This window comes from Puma concolor, chromosome C1, assembly GCF_028749965.1.
Source record: "Puma concolor isolate L17-30 chromosome C1, mPumCon1.1.hap2, whole genome shotgun sequence".
Lineage (NCBI taxonomy): Eukaryota > Metazoa > Chordata > Mammalia > Carnivora > Felidae > Puma > Puma concolor.
The window spans coordinates 125,105,827-125,128,535 of NC_141674.1; the positions used below are offsets into that span (position 1 = coordinate 125,105,827).

The 22,709-nt window shown below is 39.6% G+C and overlaps 1 protein-coding gene across 9 annotated transcripts in view; it reads right to left on the bottom strand.

The window, feature by feature from the left end:
• Positions 1-22,709, bottom strand: part of NCKAP5 (NCK associated protein 5) — a 993,237-nt gene that overhangs the window by 243,000 nt on the left and 727,528 nt on the right. The window lies entirely within an intron of this gene.

The window sequence follows — 22,709 nt, forward strand, 5'->3', positions numbered from 1 at the left end:
GTCATAAGCAACTGAACCAACACTGTGTAATAATACATACTTATTAATAACGTCAATAGCTAAACTTATTGAGAATTTACTACGTGCAAAAGTGCTTAATACTGCATGCATCATTTCATTCAATCTTAGGGCAATCTTAGGTATTCGTATTATTAGTCCTCCTCCTACCCCACTCCCTTTACAGAAGAGGAACGTGATGATCAAGGAGACTGAGCAATTTACTTCAGATCAAAGAATCAGTAAATGAGGGGCTAAGTTTTCAGCCTAGAACCCTTTGATTCCAAATCACCACTTGCTTTTAACCACTGAGCTGCACTGAATACCTTGTCTATGAACCTACACCATAATAGTGTGCGGTTCATAGGGTGGGTGTCTGAGCTCATTTGAATCCCAGCTTCCACTTACTAGCAATGTGAGCAATTTTAAAAAAATTCTGCAAGTTACAATTTTCTCATCTTTAAAAACTAAGATATAACAGTATCTACTTCCTAGGGTTCTTGAGAGGACTGAATGATTAAACATTTTTAAGGGATTCAGTATATTATCTAGTACACATAAATTATGTGCTTAATCTAGGTTAACTCATTTTAGTAATAAGGTCATAGGTAGGAACATTAATTTTTACCTAGGAGTGGTGACAAAATATTTAGAATAATATGTAAAAAAGCACAAATACCTAGGAATTGAAAACCTCTGGGTTGACCTTCAACTGCAACCAATTATTACATAACCAAAGTCAAGCATTTCTGAGGTTGTATAAATACTTTTCCAACTTAACCTGATCTTTTGCCTGAAAGGTAAACCATTTTGAGGAGGACTTGAGTGGCTCAGTAGGTTAAGCGTCTGACTCTGGATTTTGGCTCAGGTCATGACCTCACAGTTTGTGGGATTGAGCTCCACATAGGGCTCCATGCTGAGCATGAAACCTGCTTGGGATGCTCTCTCTCTCTCTCTCTCTCTCTCTCTCTCTCTCTCTGCCCCTCTCCTTCAAAATAAATAGATATCAATAATAATGTAAAGAAAAAAAAAAAGTAAACCATCTTGAGTACCCTACCCGGCTCTAACATGGATGTTTCAGAGATTCAGATCTCTATGGCAATAAAGCCTCAGGTCTACTTCTTGCCAAGAATTTAGAGAAGCCTCTTCAGTTTAGCCATGAGGTATAAACTCCTACATAAAGATGTCTAATTTACTCATACAGACTCATGTTCACACTCTCTTCTTTGCAGCATGATAAAGATACTTCCCATTGCGTATTCCTGAAGTTATCATTGGCATTAAATAAGGGGCAGAATGGCTGCCCTACAAGAAGACTCTCATCGCTGGACAACACAACTTGGAACCATCTACATAACTATTCAATTTAATGTAATCATTCTTTAAAAAGCCTCACATTCAAAAGACGTTTATTTGGTCAATGCTTTTATTTTTATTTATTTATTTTTAAAGTTAATTTATTTTGAGGCGGGGAGGGGAATAAAGAGAGATAGGGAAAGAGAGAATTCCAAGCTGGCTCCATTTTGTCAGCGTGGAGCCCAATGCTGGGCTTAAACCTACAAACCATAAGATAATGACCTGAGTTGAAACCAAGAGCCAGATGCTTAACTGACTGACCCACCAGGCACTCCTGGCCAATGTTTTTCTACGTTAAAGCTTGTTAGCTCCAAAAACCAGCTCATGGTATAAGTGGACACCTCTAATTGTTATAAATTCTTTCTTTAAATTTTCACCCCTAAAATCTTTATTAACTCCTTTTGCCTTAAGAAATATATTACATCTATCTATATATGATTCCATAAGAAAGCTTTTATAATATTCAGAGACCTAAGTGATATGTCTTCTTGATTTTTCTTTTCCCAAATTAAGTAGCTGTGGCCTGAGTTCTTTCCATCTTTCCCTACAACATGGTTTTTAGATCCCTCTAAAGGCAAACTATTTCATTTTCTTTCCTTTTCTTTTTTTTTTTTTTTTAAATACACCTTCTGGTTTGTCAACTTCTCTCTTGAAGTGAAACTATCCGGAACCAAACCCTTTAAGATGTGGTCTGCATGAGGCAGAATGTGGCAGGGCTAATCACAGTGTCTAGAGAAAACGTTATCCTCCTATTAAGCATCCTCTGTCTGACTTGGCTCTTAGCACACTCTTGATTCATACTGAATTTATTTTTAACTACTGTCCCAAGTTTTCCTCCGAACGCTAATTGCTTTGAAGCTCCGGGATTTAACAAATTAATTTTTAACCTACAAATGCAGGAACTAACATTTATTACTGTTAAATTTTATCTTGTTTACCACAGCCTACTGTTCTAAGATACTAAGATATCATAGAACATTCAGAATTATGATTTTGACAAGATCACAGCTATTCTCCCTTCCCAGCTAGTACTACCTATACATTAAAACACTTGCCTTCTAATAGTCATGTCAGTGATAACATATGATGAGTAACGTAGTTCTGAAGATAGGCCTCTGTGGCATAGGTCTGGAAAGATTTCTCTGAGTTAATTAGTCTTTATTTGGCTAGATCTGTGTACAATGGGGCAGCTGATTATGCATCTAACCAACTGAATGATCCACCAACACATTTCTTAATCCTCTCTGAACATTATCCTGAGTCAAAGGATAGATGCCTTAATGAAATCCTGATACAACCAATTTATAGCAGTCTCAAGATAAACAGTTAATTTTTTTAATCTGTTAAAAAAAAACACTTTATTTCTGGTGAGCTCATGCTGTGTCTTAGTGATTCCATCTTTATCATTTGTTGCTTTCTAGACATTTTCCAGGTACCAATATCAAGTCCCTGTGCTCTGGTTTTTAGAACCTTTTTTTTTCCTTTATAGAAATAAGAGCTGTATTTTCCCATTTTCTGGTCCTTTCGCTTATCTCCAGTATGCCATTTCCTCAGGGATTATCAACAGTGGTTCTAGAATAGTATCCAGTACTTGGAATGCAATTTGCCCAGACTGGAGAATGATGAGTAATCTAGGGTTGCTAACTGCCTTACCAGTCCTGGAAATCGATTCTCCCCTTGGGATAATGAACCCATCCTTCCCAGTGTGAGAAACACTTTACAGAGTCTACAGACAGAAAGTACGAGGTGACTAACTTTGCCATTTACTCTTCTTGCTGCTGCAAACGCTGCTGTTTTCGTGATGTTACCAAAAGGCCCAAGTGGTTGAGGAAACATATGTTTTTTTTTTTTTTCTTCTCAGAAGGATGAGAATAGTACAAGGTTTTATTTATTTATTTATTTTTTCAACGTTTATTTATTTTTGGGACAGAGAGAGACAGAGCATGAACGGGGGAGGGGCAGAGAGAGAGGGAGACACAGAATCGGAAACAGGCTCCAGGCTCTGAGCCATCAGCCCAGAGCCCGACGGGGGGCTCGAACTCACAGACCGTGAGATCGTGACCTGGCTGAAGTCGGACGCTTAACCGACTGCGCCACCCAGGCGCCCCAAGAATAGTACAAGGTTTTAAAAAGCCCTCACCGAATATGCTAGGCCTTGTTAAATATTTTCTATAAAGTATCTCATTTAATTTCTACAATAAGGCTATGATAAAAGTACTGTGATTATTCCCATTTTACAGACGGAAAAAGCTTACAACTGGAGTAGCTGAGGAACTTGCCCTAGGTACAGCTAGTAAGATGTGGACTTGATATTCAAACTCAGGTGTTCCTGATATCAGTGACCATAAGTATTAACCATTATGCCACAGGGCAATTTATTTGAAAAATGTAAATTTGGTTGACACTCTTAACGTTTGGGTTTGGTAAATTTTGGCTTATTAACATTTATATTCAAATATGCTATTATTTTAAATTGTGTCTCTTGTCCTTTGTAACAGTCCTTTCGTCTAGTGAATGTGCATACCCTTTAAAAATCTGGTTTTATCATTGAACTCCCTGTGTGATTATGTCATTATGTTAAACAGCTCACTTCCTTCCTTCTCGCCCTACTGTGGTTCAAGAGATTTGTTATGAGTGTGTCCATGCATGCACAGATGCTGCCACTGTCTTCAAAGCGCCTCCCATGTGCATGGCCAAGCTGCCCTTTGCCAGGGTAAGTGGCCTCTGTTAGATGAGAGGGCCCTGGTTTCCATCTTAAAGTGATAATGGAGAAATGTCTCTGCAGCACAAAAGTAGGAAGATTTGTTATTTCCTGGGAACCCATTATATGTGTCTATCCTACTTTGTGGTGGCTTCTGTCAACTCTGGGGCTACTGCCAGGGGGCCCTCCCAGGCCCTCCAGTTGCTTGAGAGCCAACAATCACTGCTGCTGGCTGCTGGCATAACCTGGATGAGCTGGTGAATCAGGGCTGTTTGCACAAGCTACGAAAGTGCGTCAAAGAAGTTCATTGGTGAAAACAGCCAGGTGAGGGAACAGTTCACATAGTTACCTATTCAGCAGAGCCCTCACTCTCAGAGCCTTCTGTCCAAAGTCAGATGCTGACCTCCAGGGACAATACTGTAGTGACAGAAACAGGCAGGCGTGGGGACCTCCTACAGGGCCACACGGGGACTGCTCTGCCTGCAGTCAGCCATGCTCTCCTTCTGTGGTATGATGCCATTTAGGAAAGATCACCAAATTTGAGCTCACGAGTAACAAGAGTTTTCCAATCATGACAGAGCCAAAAATTCAGATACTCTAAAGTTCTTAGCAAAAGACAGAAGTTTTAAACATATTTTAGCCCCCACATGTGCTTTCAGAGATACCAAATCTGTGACTTTCATGCATAGAGTGAATTTTGTGCTGATCCCAGGCCTGACATGCAACTTCATTTCAGTCAAGCACAAGAAGGGGAGTAAGACAATGTGTTCAAACAGAGAACCCTCAGGCTTTAGATGGAACACTCAGACTTTTTCAGAATATCTAGGGCCCACATTAGAACCTTCAATTCTTTGTGGGCTGTGTTCTCTTTCAGAGTGTCCATGACTTCACTGTTACATTTTCAATGAATCGTTTGCTATCTTACTTCTCAAAAACCAGGTAGGGCATACAATCTAACTATTGCTTTGGTTCCTCTTGTTCCATGGATGCTCATTTGCTTTCTTAAGTTTTTCTTTATGGCCTAAAATAATAATAATAATAATAATAATAATAATAATAATAATAATAATAAAGGGGCGCCTGGGTGTCTCGGTCAGTTAAATGTCTGGCTTCAGCCTCTGTCATGATCTTGTCATTCCCAAGTTCGAGTCCCACATTGGATTCTGGGCTGACAGCTCGGAGCCTGGAGCCTGTTTCAGATTCTGTGTCTCCCTCTCTCTCTGCACCTCCCTTGCTCATGCTCTGTCTCTCTCTCTCTCAAAAATAAACCAACATTAAAAAAAAAGTTTTCCTTTACTTCCTAAGAAGAATCAGATCCCTCCCGATGCTCAGAGTTAAGCACACAGTTATGACCCCCTCTTCTCCCTCTGCTCTCAGAGAGGGAAGCTACTTCTGAGACAAGTCAAGAATTTATGAGAGACACTGCTTGCTGCAGCCTGAAATTCCAGCAGGCTAGCTGAGATCCCACACCACTACTTCTACTGATGGTTTCTTTCAAATCAGATGAGATTAATCATCCTCCACCTGCACACTCTGGCTTCATCTCTCAACCCTCCTGATATGCACTGTGCAGCTGTAAGCTACTCATTTCTGAGTACAACTTCACAAACTTCTAGTTTACTTCCAACCTTGACTTTTACCCCTAAAGGATATTAGAAAAAACATGGTTTACACAACCTACTAATGCATATTAAATAAACTGAATAAATTATTCATTTATTTAATAAACTAAAATATTGTGGTTTCTTTCCTGCACCTAACTTTTGGAGCTGGGCTATGCCCTGGATATGGGAGCCAAATCATAAATGTGGACGGTGCTCATTTACTGATAACCCACTATGTGCCAGTTGCCTACAGAACATAATCCAACGCTGAAATGTTATGTGGTAATCATACAGGCTTACATTACTAATTTATAAGAAAAAAAAATCAACTAATGGGCACAGATATTCAAGTCACATAGTGGTTCAGAGAATAGGCTCTGGAGCCACATGGCCTGGGATCTGACACTATTAGCTGTGTGATCTTAGCTAAGACTTTGAACCTCTCTGTGTCTCAATATCCTTTTGTGTACCCACAATAAGAGCAGCTGCTATAAGCTTTTGCAAAGAGCAATTACAAAGTGAAAAGTGCTTAGAACATGTTGGCTACATAGTTCTCTCTCAATGAACGTGAACTGTCATCTTAATTTTCATTATTATTTATAAACCAGGGATTGACCCACACGGCAGATTCTAAACATTACAGATGTGAAGAGCCGTTTTGGGCTTCCACCAAAATGACTCAGACAACACCGTGTACATTGTGCGCTTACGGTAAAAATTTGTTGAATGAACATTTGAATAAACAGGCCTTCAATTTTTAATATACCCGCAAAGAACAGGACCAGCACCAACTGCATGGAGAAAATTCTCGTCATAATTTTCCATCTTCTCTATCCTCGATTAGCATACTTATCCTCTTCCTCAATCTACAAGTAAATTTGAAAAACTAATGGAATTCAGATTTATTTATGAAAATGAATCTGCTTCTTTGTCTAGGCCAATGGACCCAGTTGGTAATATTTCTCAAGGTGTTTTTTTTTTTTTAAGATTCTTAAAGGAAACATATAGTTAAAACTCAAGCCAGTTTAATACACCTTGAAAAATAAGCATAAGAGCCTTAATTGCCTTTTTCTTGGCATACATCAATTCCTACACATAAAAATGCAGCACCGAATAACAATAGTGAGCCACGTTCCTTTCAAATAGCACATCCGTGTGAATACTAGCTGTCTATTATGTTTCTTAAAATCTAGGAGGCTGAACCATATTTGTGAAAAGAAACTTTTTAATAAAATTTAAAAAGCCTAATTCTCGTGCAAGGAAGAAAAGCTAGAAATGTCTTTCTCTCTCTCTCTTTTTTTAATTAATACAAAACCTCCCCACATGCTTCAAAACAGTAACAACGTGATGTTAATATAACTCATTATAACTGCAGTCGTTTATTATAGAACATTCTAGGCAAAAAATAATGCTGTGTAAAATATAAGAAAGAGGGAAGAGGACATTTGGGGAATTATAAGCAATTTCCTTTTCAGATAGAAGTTTATAAGTCCTAACAGAGTTCTGTTGTCCCTTTGACCAGTACTCACAAGTATTCCCATAGAATGATACTTCCATTGAAATATAACCCTACCTTTGGGGAGCCTGGGTGGCTCAGTCAGTTAAACATCCGACTCTTGGTTTCAGCTCAGGTCATGATCTCATGGTTCTTAAGTTTGAGCCCCGCGTCATGCTCTGTGCTGACAGTGCGTAGTCTACCTGAGATTCTTTCTCTTTTCCTCTTTCTCTGCCCCTCCCATGCTCAAAGTCTCTCTCTCAAAATAAATAAACAAACGTTAGTGCGTGTGTGTGTGTGTGTGTGTGTGTGTGTGTGTGTGTGTGTATCTATATATATATATATCCCTACATTTTTTCTTAAAGTAGATTTCAGAAACCTGGATATATTTTTTTTTCATTTTAGAAAATCAAAATGAAGTTATAAAAGTGTTATTATGCACATCAGTGACTATTTTCACATAGAGCCCCAAAATTTTACGCTAGAAATAGTCACTGAAAATTCAAGTACACTCCCCATGTCCCACTGGTTTTTAGGGGAGCTAAAAAATGCCTTGACACTGGTGGTCAGAAATGAGTCCTGGAATTGATTTCACTTATTAGAAGATGTGACCCTGCCTGTATCTCTTCTTTGTTCCTGATATCTATAAATTGAAGGGAATAGAATCAGAATCAACTGGAAGTTAAAAAGCAATCCCTCCCTCCCCTGACAAACACACACATACCAACTTCATTACAGAGTTTTTAAAGCCTAAATGGTTGGGTGTTATGGGCAGGAAGACTGTACTTTTTATTTTTATTTTTTTAATTTTTTTTTCAACATTTATTTATTTTTGGGACAGAGAGAGACAGAGCATGAATGGGGGAGGGGCAGAGAGAGAGGGAGACACAGAATCGGAAACAGGCTCCAGGCTCTGAGCCATCAGCCCAGAGCCTGACGCGGGGCTCGAACTCACGGACCGCGAGATCGTGACCTGGCTGAAGTCGGACGCTTAACCGACTGCGCCACCCAGGCGCCCCAAGACTGTACTTTTTATAGAGAACACATGTGATCTTGTTGCACAGCCTGGTTGAAGGACTTCTTGGTTCTATGATCGTTGAAGTTATTCAGAGATTGAAGATCTGTGCATTTCACTATCCATAAATTTTATTTCAATAGAAAAAGTGATAGCTTTGGGGCACCTGGGTAGCTCAGTCAGCTAAGTATCTGACTTCAGCTCAGGTCATGATCTCGCGGTCCATGGGTTCAAGTCCCGTGTCGGGCTCTGTGCTGACAGCTCAGAGCCTAGAGTCTGCTTCGGATTCTGTCTCCCTCTCTTTCTCTGCCCCTCCCTCACTCGTGCTCGCTCGCTCTTGCTCTTTCTCTCTCTCAAAAATAAATAAACATTAAAAAAAATTAAAAAAGTGATAGCTTTGTGATTCTGATGATCACTGAAAATGTTATTGGAGGCCACTGGGTAAAAACATCTATCCCGCGAGGAAGTGTGCATCTCTGGATATGTGAGCTCTGTGGCTTCACCACTGGAGCAACACTGCTATGTTTTGACACCCCAGAGAAATCATCAGTTCCCATCCTGAGTGTCCTCAGTGGCAATTTAAGATGTAGCCAGAACTCAACCAGACATCAAGTAAAGCTATGGTGAACATGTCTGTGGCATACCTTTCATGTCAACCATGATGTTCCTAAGAATGTATCTAAGGACAGAATTTAAATGACAATTACAGATGTGCACAAAAGATTCAGGTGCAATATCCATATGATGAGCCTAAGTCGGGATGGGTCACTTGATGCACCTGCCAGACTTAAGGCCAGGGCAGTGCCGGTGTGTGTCTGCCTGAGTTCATGTTCTTTGGAAAGGAAGTCTGCAAGGCGAGAAGCAGAAAATTCCGCGGTGTTATATCATAAAGGAAAAGGAGAGGTGGGCATGCTGTGTGCTTTCCTATAGAGAAAGGGACAGGAGGCTCAAGTGGATGGGTCTATCTTTTGATAGGATTTGGGAACTAGTACTCTCATCCCCGGAATGACACTTTGGGGCCCACAGGGGAAAGGGGCGTTCCTGCCATTTTTTTCCCCCTAGGAGACCTAGGGAATGCAAAGCAATAGGAATGAAATATCTGAGATAAGGCACAGCAGAGCCCTCAAGATTATTAGTTGTGCAAAACTGAAGACAGAATATAGCCTAGTGAGGGAGACATCAGGGTCCTTGTGGGGGTTCCTAGAGCAGCAGTCACAGAGAGGGGCCTTCTCTAAATTGCTTTCCACCCAGGGCTGTGTGTATTGGAGGGTCGATCAGGGAATGGGAGAATGTGTTTTCATGTACATATAAATGAGCTTTCTGGGGATTTCTGAAATAACTGTGGAGCAGTTGTTTTTGTGTGTGTGGAGGGAGAAGAGTGAACTGAGCTTCTGTATCACCTGGAGGTGAGAGAAGATGGAAAAGAGCCAGCAACATTTGAGTCCTTCATGTGACATAATATGAACTCATAGGCAGATGAGTTAGGGAGATGGGGGAGTCACACTTATAATATAGTAAACTTGGAAACAAAGAAAATGTCCAACAGTAGTGAGTGAGAATTAAGTGAACTATCACACATCCATACAATGTAAGGCAGGGCTATATGACTCAAAGAATAACTGTGTATATTTTCTATGTATTTCATAGCCCACTATTCTCATTCTCACTGTTACTCCAAGAGCATCCTGAGACCTCAGTGAGCAGAGGCAAAGCTCAGAGAATTTGACTGCCAAAGTGAAGACAGTAATATTCATGTCTGCAGAGCCTGCCCCCTTTTCTTATCAGCATCCACAGATGGGAAATTCTGCTGCTGAAGGAAACGTGGGGGCAATTAAGAGGGGCTGGCAAGTTCCGCCTGGGGTTAAAAATGTCACCATGCGTACAGTGACCATAAACTTTATGCTCAAGCACGGTCACTACTGAGACTGAAAGAAGGCACTAATTGGATGGGCAACTGGGGCTTGCAGTGCCCCATTTATGCATGGGGCTGGTGGACCCCCTGCCACTGTTACAAATGGAAAATGGATCACTACACAACCATTAAAGCTGAATCTGTAAACCACACATCATGATGTGTAAAGGCTCCACCTGTGACATTATAAAAAGTCATATTACAAAACGGTACATGTATATGCTCCCATTAAAATAGGAAAATACAGGGGCGCCTGGGTGGCGCAGTCGGTTAAGTGTCCGACTTCAGCCAGGTCACGATCTCGCGGTCCGTGAGTTCGAGCCCCGCGTTGGGCTCTGGGCTGATGGCTCAGAGCCTGGAGCCTGTTTCCGATTCTGTGTCTCCCTCTCTCTCTCTGCCCCTCCCCTGTTCATGCTCTGTCTCTCTCTGTCCCAAAAATAAATAAACGTTGAAAAAAAAATTAAAAAAAATAAAATAAAATAAAATAGGAAAATACATAGAAAAGAATAACTGGAAGTCCACATGTGGAGAAGAATGATTATTCCTGGGTAACTGTATAAAAAGGATATTTAAATTCTATAGTTTTCAATTTATGTATTAATGAACATTTATTACTTATACAACAAAATTTTATGTAAAAAATATGAAAGAAAGTTGATGTTGGACCAAAAGTTTAAAATTTTTTTAATGCTTTTATTTATTTTGAAGGAGAGAGAGACAGAGCATGAGCAGGGGAGGAGCAGAGAGAGGGAGACATAGAATTTGAAGCAGGCTCTAGGCTCTAAGCTGTCAGCACAGAGCCTGATGCGGGGCTGGAACTCATGAACTGTGAGATCATGACCTGAACCAAAATTGGACACTTAACCGACTGAGCCACCAGGCGCCCCCAAAGTAGAGTTTATATGTGGCACTAGATACTTAATTCTGAAATACAAATTCTCGCCAACATTTGGAATTATGACTACTGTTTTTCAGTGGACTCAAGTTATAATTTTCTCAAGGATATGATCTGTGTCTTATTTCATGTTTTACATATTTATAGGGATTGGGATAACACCAGTTTGTAGTGTGGATATAGGTTAATATGTGGCCTCTGTTCTGGGGTAATCAGATTGAAATATTACATTTTAGGTCTTGATTCTCTAATGCAAGATTTACATAACAGTGAGACCCAAATCCTCAGTACTGATGCCTATTAAAGCTCATAGAATGACTTCCATGTACCCTCTGTCAGGCAGTATTTAAGCCATCTACATGCTTTATTTAATTCTTACCATTATCCTATGAGAGACTACGAACTCTTATCATGCCTATGTTATAGATGGGAAAGCTGAGTTAGAAAGATGGGCAGTGACCTGTCCAGGGAACTAAAATGCATCATCTCTCCTCCATCTACAATGGCCTTTCTGAGACTACTCAGCTGCTCTTAAGTCCACTGGAAAAAAGAGAATTTCAGTGGTTTTTCAACCTTGGTGAAGATTTTATGCAAATAGCTGTTTTTTTCTTAATTTTAATATATACCTTTTTATAACTCACCTATAAGAAACATACATTTGGTTGCTTATTATAAATAATTTGTTTACAGGTATACATTACTGTTATACTAAAAAGGGCATTGCAATTATAGTTCACAGACTCAGGCAACATGGCCCTTTAACTTCCAAAATGGGTCACTTCTGGTTTGTCCTTTAATCTACTAGGGTGGTTTGTTCCTTTGTTGTAAAAACTTGCTGATGCTCTAGTGAAGGTATCTTTTCTGCTGTAAAATCTGTAATTCTATGATTATTTTTATTTGCTGACCAACCTGAAGAACAGACATAAACAGTGCCGATGAACGTTCTTTGACTTGACTGGCTCCAGACCAGGGAGACACAGATACGCTGGAGCACCTGTGTTCACGAGCAGAAGTGGGACTTCACTATCCAGTCCTCATGGGCTCTTGACTGAGGCCATCTGAAACACTAGCCTATAACTCTCACTCCTTTTAATGTGTCTTTAGGGCTACAAACCGTAAGACTTCCTTCCCACCAATCACTCCATCACTTTACTCTGAATTCCACTTACCTCATTTCATAAATTTACTTTCTCTGGGGATCTTTCTATTCCTCTGAAGAAGGACCAATTTAAATCATCATTAAATCATCACATTAAACACCAGTTACCACTGGCTACAAGCGGAGCCAAGAAGTGTATTATACCGAGTCTTAAAATGCTGTCCATGCCTTTTTAATTTTAACATAAAATCAGAACTAGCTATTTTATCATGGAGGATTTAATAAGTTTACCTTTTAAACTAATGGACTATAATGGGTTCCTTAAATTTTGCATGTAAAAACCCCTGGGATGGGAAACTTTCAATTTCTCCTTAGTAACTCATCACTATAAATCGGATTCCTTTAATATACTAAACACCAATGCCGTAAGGAGCTCAGAAGGAACTTGTACCATTTTCCTTCTGATGTTTCAGCCACAAGGAAAGGCTAGTTTATTTCTGAAAGGTAGCACTCAAAGCAATTTCATTTTATTTCCCTCCACAGAAGATAGCAGATATTTAAGCACTCCCATAAAAGATCTACCCTTAGATATTTCAGAATGACCAGTTTCTTGGAGATTTCATTGGTTTCTCTCTTGCCAGAGAATAATTTTTTTTTCTAAATAGGTTTTAATTCTGTCATCGTACATTCAGTGAATATTTTATAATATAATATTGGTTTTTTTCATAGCCAGTAGTTAAATATTAATAGTAGAACACATTTATTGGATCGTTTCCCCTCCAATTAAAATGTTGCACTAATAATGATAATGGTGATGATATTATAACATCGATAATGGCAATGCTATTGTAAAATAACAACATTGATTTATTTTTGGTCCTTCTCCAACACTTTGAATTCATCTAGATTTCTAAAATAATAAAAAAAGGATGATAAAATCTAAGTTGATTCAAAGGTCAGTATAATGTAAATAACAATGCTTTCTGAAGATTCCAAGTTTAAGAAAAGCCATGAAAAGAAACTGTTTCCTGAATACTGCACAGTTAATCACAATCTGGTCCCTAAAGTTTTCCTACAGTGAAAGGTCTACACACTGTCAATTATCAGGATGAAAACTCAAAGTTGTTTTTAAAAATTCATGCTTTCAAACATCTGATTTCAAACAAAAGAAAGATATTCCCATTCATTCACAGAGTTGGCACCATGTTAAGTCCTGAATGGCCTGGATTAGCTTATTCTTTAACGATTAAAGGATCTAATGGTTCATTTCATGGGCCTACAACCTCAAGTCAAAGGGGGGAATAGAAATTGTCAAGTTTTCTTTATTTCAACTTAGCCAATGTGACATTTCATATGGCAAAGTGGATTTGCAGTGACAAGAGAGGAAACGGATTTACATGCATGGTTGGACAGTTGATATAGCCCTCTTGGTCTGGGGCGATAGAGAAGAGAGTGAAAACCACACATAGAGGCAGGACACTCCAGGATGGTGTTTACTTCAGCTACGAATTCATCAATTACCATGCCACTGAGAATCCCAAGATTATAATATGCCATGCAGTCAGAGGATGTGGAGGCGCAGAGCCTCTGGTAAAGAATGTTCCCGTCTATCCTGTTTTGATTGTGGGTTCTGCACAGTGGCACACAGAGCCCATTGGAACCAGGGCATCTGGAGAGAGGGTGGGCGTGAACTGCAGCTGAGGGGGAATCGTTCACTGAACATACTTCACAGAAATTGGCTAAATGTTATCAAGCCACGAAATTAATGTCAACACCAATCATAGGATTAAATATACAACATTTGATGCAAAATCAACAGGAAGATGATGGTAAAGCTTCTGAAAACAGGTATACTCGACCATAAAGAAATCAGATCAGAGTGAACAACAGAAAGAAAGGGAGAGACTGAAAGCAGAAGAAAGGAGATAGGAAAGAAACAATAGAGAAGAGAAAGGAAAGAATAAAGGGCTAAGGGAGGAAAAAATATGATCTCTAGCAGACATGTTGTATACCTCCTACCGCACCATGCATCAGCTCTAGAGAAATTGAGAGTTTATGTGAAATACAGCAATTTGTCTCAAAATCATTGAAAGATGCTGAGGCTAAATGGTCTCTCATGCAGCTTTCTCACGGGCAGGAAGCACCTATAAAGCTAGAAGGAGAGGCCAAGCCTGGCTTGTCTCTCTACCTTAGGTACCAATGGGAGGAAAGGTGCCCTTGTGGCCTAGGTGCCAGTGACGGTCATGGTACAAATTGCTAGAATCCATTTAAAATCCAAATAGCAAGAGTGTTATCCCTTGGCTATTGCCTACATATCTAGCTGCGCCTATGTGAGTGAATGCCCGGGTCCCACCATGAACACCTTCTCCTCCTTATCACAATAGGCTTCTTATTAACTTTTCTTTGGTGATTAAACTGCTAATGCTAAGCTTTGGGTATACTGATGTCAGTTCTGAGGTCAGACAGTTCTCAATCCCGTTTCACCACTTACTTAGCTTTGTTACCTGAGACAGGTTACCTACCCTCTCTGAGGCTCGTTGTTCCTGGGTAGGAACAACAACGTGTACCTCAGAGGAGGTCCCTATGCCTATTTTACTCTCACATTCTACAAACATTCTCAATTATTCTCCTTGACTATGTACTGAACACTATCACTGGACTGGTTGACTAATATTGGATAAACTACATTTTAAAACAATGACTATAACAGATATAAAGAAAGGCACTATATAATAATAAACGGGACAATCCAATAAGAAGATATAACATTTGTAAATATTTGTGTCCAACATGGGGTACCCAAATATATAAAGCAATTAATAATGCACAAAAAGTTAGGCACACAAGAAAGAGGCCTCCTTTTGTTCACATATCACCTCAAAAATTGGGGGAGGGATAAGGGGAAAAGTCAAGCCAGGAATTAAGCAATGCTTAAAAAAATCAATGTGAAAATATTTGCTAATCATGCATCTCGTAAGGAACTGATATTCAGAATATATAAAGAACTTCTTTGACTTAACAACAAAAACCAAACAGCAGATTAAAAAAATGGATGAAGAATTTGAATTGACATTTCTCCAAGAATGATAGGCAAATGACTGATGAGTATATGAAAAGCTGCTTAACATCACTAATCATTAGGGACATACAAATCAAAACACAATGAGATATCACCTTAAAATGGCTACCGTTAAAAAAGGAAACAAAACAAAAACCGAAAATAACACATTTGCAAGAAGGCGGATAGAAGGATGGAGAAAGAGCCCTGAGTCTAAGACACGGTATGGGCTTGCAAATATGGCTATGCAGAGAGTTTGTTCTGAGTAAATACATCGCCCTAATGGCTTAAGCCAGCTTGCACTGGATTTTCTGCCATTTGCAACTGAGAGAGTCCTCACTAATAAGATAGTTAAGGAGGAAAGGCATGTTCTAGGAAGAGGGATCTACATATGCAACAGCCCAGAGGCCAAGTAACCAAGTGCCATTCTGTGTACATAGTTTGGTGAGAGCGTTTAGTAGGTGTGAAGAGTGATGTGGAGAAGAAGCTGCAAAAGTGTGGAAGAGCCAGATTCTTCTAATTCAGTGTCACTCTGCCAGAGCCACTGTAATAAAATGCAAATATGATCTCAGAATTCCTCTCCCCTGCTTAAAATACTTTAACGACATCCCAAAGGTTTTAGGATGAAGTTCAAACTCATTAGCTTGGCACCCAAGGCTCCTGATGACCCGCCTGCTTCTTCTCTCTTAAGTTCCATTTCCCACATCTCTCCCATGGGTACCCTGTGCTCCAGAGAAGTGGAACTACTTACTGTTTTCCAAACATGCATGCTGTTTCATGCCTTTGTGCCTTCATTTTACATGCATTACATCATTTACTCCTCACCAGAGCCCCAGGAAGTGGGTGTTACTGTCCTCATTTTCCAGATTGGGGAAAACAAGGAGTGTAGAGAATTTGAGGAACATCAAAAGCCATACGGTCAGTAGAAAAGAGAGTGGGATTTGAACACATGTCTGTCTGACACCAAAGTTCTCGTTCTTTCTTTGTTGTTGTCACTCATCCTACCTCTTTTGCCTTCTGGTCCATGGATCTGTATATTTCATAGACTGGTCTTTTAATGGACTAAATGCAACTTCAGGATCTCTGGAGTGGGGCTGCAGAGATGCTTACCAATCAATTCAAGGTACTTTGCTACTAAAATTGACACTTGCATTTTCTTCATTTAGTCCACAAACATTTCTGAGCATCTCCTTTGTGCCAGGGAGTGAGCAAGGTGGTGGCACTACTGGGGTGATGTTTATAGAAGCACTTTCAACAATAGCCAAATTATGGAAAGAGCCAAAATGTCCATCAACTGACGAATGGATAAAGAAGATGCAGTTTATATATACAATGGAATACTACTTGAATATGAGAAAGAATGAAATCTGGCCATTTGCAGCAACATGGATGGAACTGGAGGGTATTATGCTAAGTGAAATAAGTCAGGCAGAGAAAGACAGATACCATATGTTTTCACTCATATGTGGATCCTGAGAAACTTAACAGAAGTCCATGGGGGAGGGGAAGGGGGGAAAAAGTTATAGAGAGGGAGGGAGGCAAACTATAGGAGACTCTTGGATACTGAGAACAAACTGAGGGTTGATGGGGGTTGGGGGAGAGGGAAAAGTGGGTGATGGGCATTGAGGAGGGCACTTGTGGGGATGAGCACTAGGTGTTGTATGGAAACCAGTTTGACAATAAATTACATTTAAAAAAAAACCCCAAAAACACAAAACAAAACAAAAACTAACAAACAAACAAAAAACAAAGCTAGCCATAGCCCTTGACTTCATGGTGCGTACAGTGATCTATGCCTTCCACCTGATTCTCATTGAGAAGCCTTCCTGGCTACACACAAGAATGAATACCTTCTCGCTTTCATATACATATAGCACTCCATCATTGCTGCTGCTGAGGAAATATCATCAGCTGCGTTATTCTCAACCAATGCTCATGAGTTATATCAGAGATTAATTGATCAGGTAAATGGGATAAGGAGGAGAATAGACTGGGAATAAATCAATGAAGGAAATAGTGTGCTGTGTCTTATATAGCTGGGATCAATCGTGTTATAGCTCACTCAGTGAGGCCCCAGATTGCAAAACAGCCTGCTTGGAAGGGGTCATGAACAGGGCAAATCACTGATTTAACGACATAAAAAATTTTCATTGCTTTATTTATACTCAATTTCTTACTAAAGTGAACACCGTCTCTCAATAGTACTAATTCTGCAGGATCAAAAACTAGCAATGTGTTCTTTTCTATTAATTGGGAGAAACCTGATCATCATTCAATAGGCTCTTTGTGGAGAAAGAAATATGTAAGAATTAAGAATTAAAAAAAAAAGAACACAAACCACAAATTCAGCACCAATAATCCAGTGAAAATTAAAAAAAAAAACTGTTTTAAGATCAAATCTTTAAAGGTACTCTTAGAAAATCGAATAATTACATTGTACATATTATTTGATAGGCTGGGTTATGGTAGAAAAACTGATGGAATTTTGCCAACAAAAATTATAATCAAAAAATAAGAAAAGATTATTGAGAAATGAAAAATTCAAAGGCAAATGTCTAGTGTCCAAAAGCACCTTTTGTGAACATAAACCTGTATCAGTCCTTCATTCCCCAGCGAGAGCTGGATGGGGTCTGAGAGATGAAAAGCTGGACGCCGGCCTGGTTGGGCTGAGTGAGAAGTGATTAAGGCATCATGGGAGGGAAAATGAGCAGCTGGTCCCATAACTGGTGGGAGAAGGCTTCTCACTGTCCTGCAGGGTGTGCAGAGGGGAGGGCACGCTGGTGCCCAGAGAAGCCTCTTTGGGCAAGCAGCCTTCATACACCTCAGCTTCTATTCACGGGCAGGGGTTTTTTCTGCCCTGAAAATGTTGTTTGTGGCAGGAGACATTCTATGAGCAGAAAAAAAAAGCCGTTATCCCACGTAGGAGAAAAGACAGTTTTTTTGGTTTTGTTTTTGTTTTTGTTTTTTTTAACTGCCAGCGGCCATAAAAAATGACTCATTTTTCTTGTGCTGTACCCTGGACCCAAAAAATAGTTTCAGAATTTCTAAAAAGACTGTATTGTAGATGGAAGTTTTGTTGCAACCAGCCAGTCAGAAGTGGGGATTAACTTAAAAAAGACTACATTTCAAAAAGGCCCTAAATCCCCAAATTAAGAAAATGTAAAATGTTACTGAGAGATCTCTCCTTTTGTGTGTGTGCATTGATCATGTTTATTCAGTGAGTCACACTTGAAATGCAGCATGTCAAATCCTAAAATAGTATTAATTCTTTTAAAACTACATGAAATTTCCCGTTATCAACACGGACCAATAAAATACAAACAGGCATAATTGGTGGAAGACAACCCTTAACAGCTAGTGCAGGTTAATCCTTTGGTGTGGATTAGATTATAAAAGGTATAAATGGCAATTAATCTCCAAGTTTTACATACACATTAGGGATTTTATTTGACTAAGCTTGGTGATTACGTGAGTGTTAACCAGAGTAACTTAAGAGGCAGGGAAGCCCCACACCAAATCACATTAAATTACACAGGAGCTGGAGGGATCCAAACTGAATTGAAGAATTAACATGGAAAAAAAAAACTATGAAATATTTTCATTACAAGTTAAAGAATGTGAGATAGATCAGGACAGATTTTTTTAAAGCTATGGGATGAAATGGAGATTTAAATTTTTTTTTTTTTTTTTTTTCAACGTTTATTTATTTTTGGGACAGAGAGAGACAGAGCATGAACGGGGGAGGGGCAGAGAGAGAGGGAGACACAGAATAGGAAACAGGCTCCAGGCTCTGAGCCATCAGCCCAGAGCCTGACGCGGGGCTCGAACTCACAGACCGCGAGATCGTGACCTGGCTGAAGTCGGACGCTTAACCGACTGCGCCACCCAGGCGCCCCTGAAATGGAGATTTAATAAGAGCAAGGCAGGAGGAAGATGCTACCTTGAGATTCAGAATTATATGCTTTGCATTTCATATCCCCACAGATACTAGCTGTGTCTTAGACATACCAGTTATTTGCTACTTTGGGGGGATGGTTAATTCTAGTCTGAAGGTCATCTGTTATAGTTGAGAAAGTGATTTTTCCCACAGTGACATATTAAAGAGGGGGAAAAAGTTATAAAATTGAGAGTTCTTGGGCGTCTGGGTGGCTCAGTCGATTAAGCATCCAACTCTAGATTTTGGCTCAGGTCATGATCTCATGAGTGTGAGAGTGTGGGGTCCGTGAGTGTGAGCCCCACATCGAGTTCTGTGCTGACAGTGAGGAGCATGCTTGGGATTCTCTCTCTGTCTCTCCTTCTCTCTCTGCCCCTCTCCCTCCAAAATAAATAAGTAAACTAAAAAAAAAAAATTGAGATTTCCAGATAATTAGGTATTAGTAACTACTATGCTTTAAATTAAGAACTGGGTTCTAGCGGCGCCTGGGTGGTGCAGTCGGCTAAGCGTCCGACTTCAGCCAGGTCACGATCTCGCGGTCCGTGAGTTCGAGCCCCGCGTCGGGCTCTGGGCTGATGGCTCAGAGCCTGGAGCCTGTTTCCGATTCTGTGTCTCCCTCTCTCTCTGCCCCTCCCCCGTTCATGCTCTGTCTCTCTCTGTCCCAAAAATAAATAAACGTTGAAAAAAAAAAATTAAAAAAAAAAAAAAAAAGAACTGGGTTCTATCACTAAGCAGTATGCTACGGAAGTTCACAAAGCAATTTCATTTATTCCCTTTGCTCTTTCTCATGGAGAAGAGGCAAAGAGACAATGTCCTGCATGTTGATTTATAATTGTTTTCCAGTTTCATGTGTATGACATATATCTGTCTCTTCAAGTAGAAGCATATTTCCATCCTTCTCTTAGACTTCTCTATATGCCATCCACAGTGCTTGGAATATGGGTTTTAAATGCTGTGGGAAACAGCACGCGGGATGGGTTGAGGTCAAACTGCCTGGGGATCCAATTTCAGCTTCATCATTTAGTAACCAATTGATCTTGAGTAAGTTATCTAACCTCTCTGTGCCTTGGTATCTCCATCTGTAAAATAGTTATAATAACAGTCTCCACTCAGAGGGTTGTTGTGAGGATTATGTGAGTTTTTCACGAAGCTCTGAGAACAATGCCTGGAACATGGTGAGCAGTATGTAAGTGTTACATTCAAATAATTTTTCTTTTTTGCTAAATGACCAAATATTGCTTTGCACCTATACCAGTTAATATTATTCAGCAATTTATGAGGCTTCCCTAACCAAGACGTGGTTTGAAAATTTGCTAAACTTAGAACAACTCTTACTATTTAAGCCAGAAGATAAACAATAGCTATGACACACATACCTATCTTGTACGATGTTTCATAATTATTTATTACTTGCTGAAAAACTTGAGTGGGCAAAGGGAGGAACAAAGCAGTCATGTTAACATCTAAACCTCATTAAAGTTTCATCTTCTTTTAAAGTCCAGGAAGACAAATGAGTTACCAGAGGAATTTCTTTTCCTCTGTAAGGCTTATACAGCTATTTGAACATAACTGCTAAAGTAAATTCAATGGGATCTCCTAAATGGCCAAATGTCACAGTGGGGGCAGGTAGGGGAGCTGACAGAGCCCAAATATCAGTGTTGGGTATAGATTTCAATGTCTGAGATGAAGTTGATATTAGACTCTTACTTACTGAGGCATTTTATTTGAAAAATATATAGTATGTTAATTTTTAATATGAACATTGAAAAATAAAAATGATTGTTAATTTATTAAAAAGCAAAATGAGTAAGTGACAAATCAGATTGAGGAATTATCCTCTTAAAAAATATACCAATGATTACTTGGCATGGAAGGTACAGCAAATGACAAAAAAATGGCCATATTTTTTTTTTCTTATCTCTGTATGTTTATCCTTTGCAATGTGACCTTGCCATCCTTCCCATCAAGATATGGGATCTATTTCCAACCTCTTGAATCCAGACTGGTCTTGTGACCTTCTTTGACTAATAAAATGGAGAAGTAAAGTCATAGGAGTTCCAAGTCTTGGACTTGACAGGCCTCGCAGCTTCTGTTCTCATTCCCTTCTACCATCATAGGAAGAAGACTGGTCTAGCCCACTGAAGGACAAAAGGTCACTTGGAAAAGACATGATCCATATCTGCTGAAGGCTTCTAGATCAGATAGCCAATCATCAGGCATGTGACTGAGGCCATCTTGGACATTTGCCAGATGACTGTGGCCACACGGGTGATCATTAAGAAGAACAGCATGAAAACCACCCAGGCCAAATTGTTGGCCCAGAGAATTACGAACAAATAAAATCATTGGTTGTTTTAAGTCATTAAAAGTGTGAGGTTAGTTTGTTATACTGCACTAGATAACTGATACTAATGGCTCTCAAACCTCTTAAAATGAAATCAAAATTAAAGAACTATAGACATTCAAAATGAGTCAAAGTAGGAAAAACACACAAAAGACTTTGCTGTTTCTACCTACGACTGTTTGACATAAAATATTTTCAAAATTAACAATTAACTTGGAGAATTCCCGGCTCTCCATGCAGAGGTAACTGGTTTTGCTTGATTTGTGTTACCTGAGCTAATAAAAAAAGGTAAAAGATAAAATATCATATTTCAAAATCTAGAAAGTATTTTGGGAACACATTTTAAGAAAATAAAGTCCATTAGATTTTTTTTAAGTGTATGAGAATCATTTTTTAAGTCTTTTATTGAGGGAAAGTACTAAGAAATGAATCCACATGTCTTTCCTTTAGCTGAGCATAAATCTCTAGTGACTGGGAGCAAGAATATGGGGAGACCTGTGGAACTTTGCTCCATGGTCCTCAACACACAATCCCCTCAAAATAGGGGTAAATTAAGTTCAATGTGTATCTCATTTCCTCTTGATTGCCCTCATATTTGTCCTCTTTTATGCCTATTTCTTCCTACTTTTGGTCTCTGCGATGGCTTTATGATGTGTCAACCTGGGTAGGCTGAATTATATTTCCCAGAATCTCCTTTCTTGTCCATTTCAGAGTCACAAGAAAGATGATTAGGAGATCTGGAGGAGGGAAATGAAGCCATAGACATTGTGTAGCTCACACACGTTGTTACCGATCTGCTGATTCAACCAGTGGCCATGAATCAGCAACTGGGCCTGCAATTGTTCTATCTTTTGCTGGATCCCTCTTCACTTTTTCTGACTCCTGAGACAAGAATGTGTGCTTAGCTCTGTGACAAATGGCCCTTGCAGGATGCTGTTGAAACCAAGGTCAGAAGCAAGGATACGAGTTTCAGTTCACCATTATGGACTTCCACCTCATAGCTGTGGGCACCAGCCTACTTGTGATCTTCCCTGACTGCCTTCCCTGTAGACTTGAAGCTCCAACATCGGAGGCAGACACCACAGCTTTATGGAGACCATTTAACCAGTTCCCACATCTGCATAAGCCAAGTCCCTGTAGCATATTTGCTGGTTTTGGTTTTCTGGTTGAACCTTGACTGACACTGTCATTGTTTTGACCATGATGACATAATAAGGTTATCTCCAGGTCAGTAGATCCTCCACATCTCTGGAGAAAAACCAAAGAGCCCTCAAGAGACTATAGAAGTGGCTTCAGAAT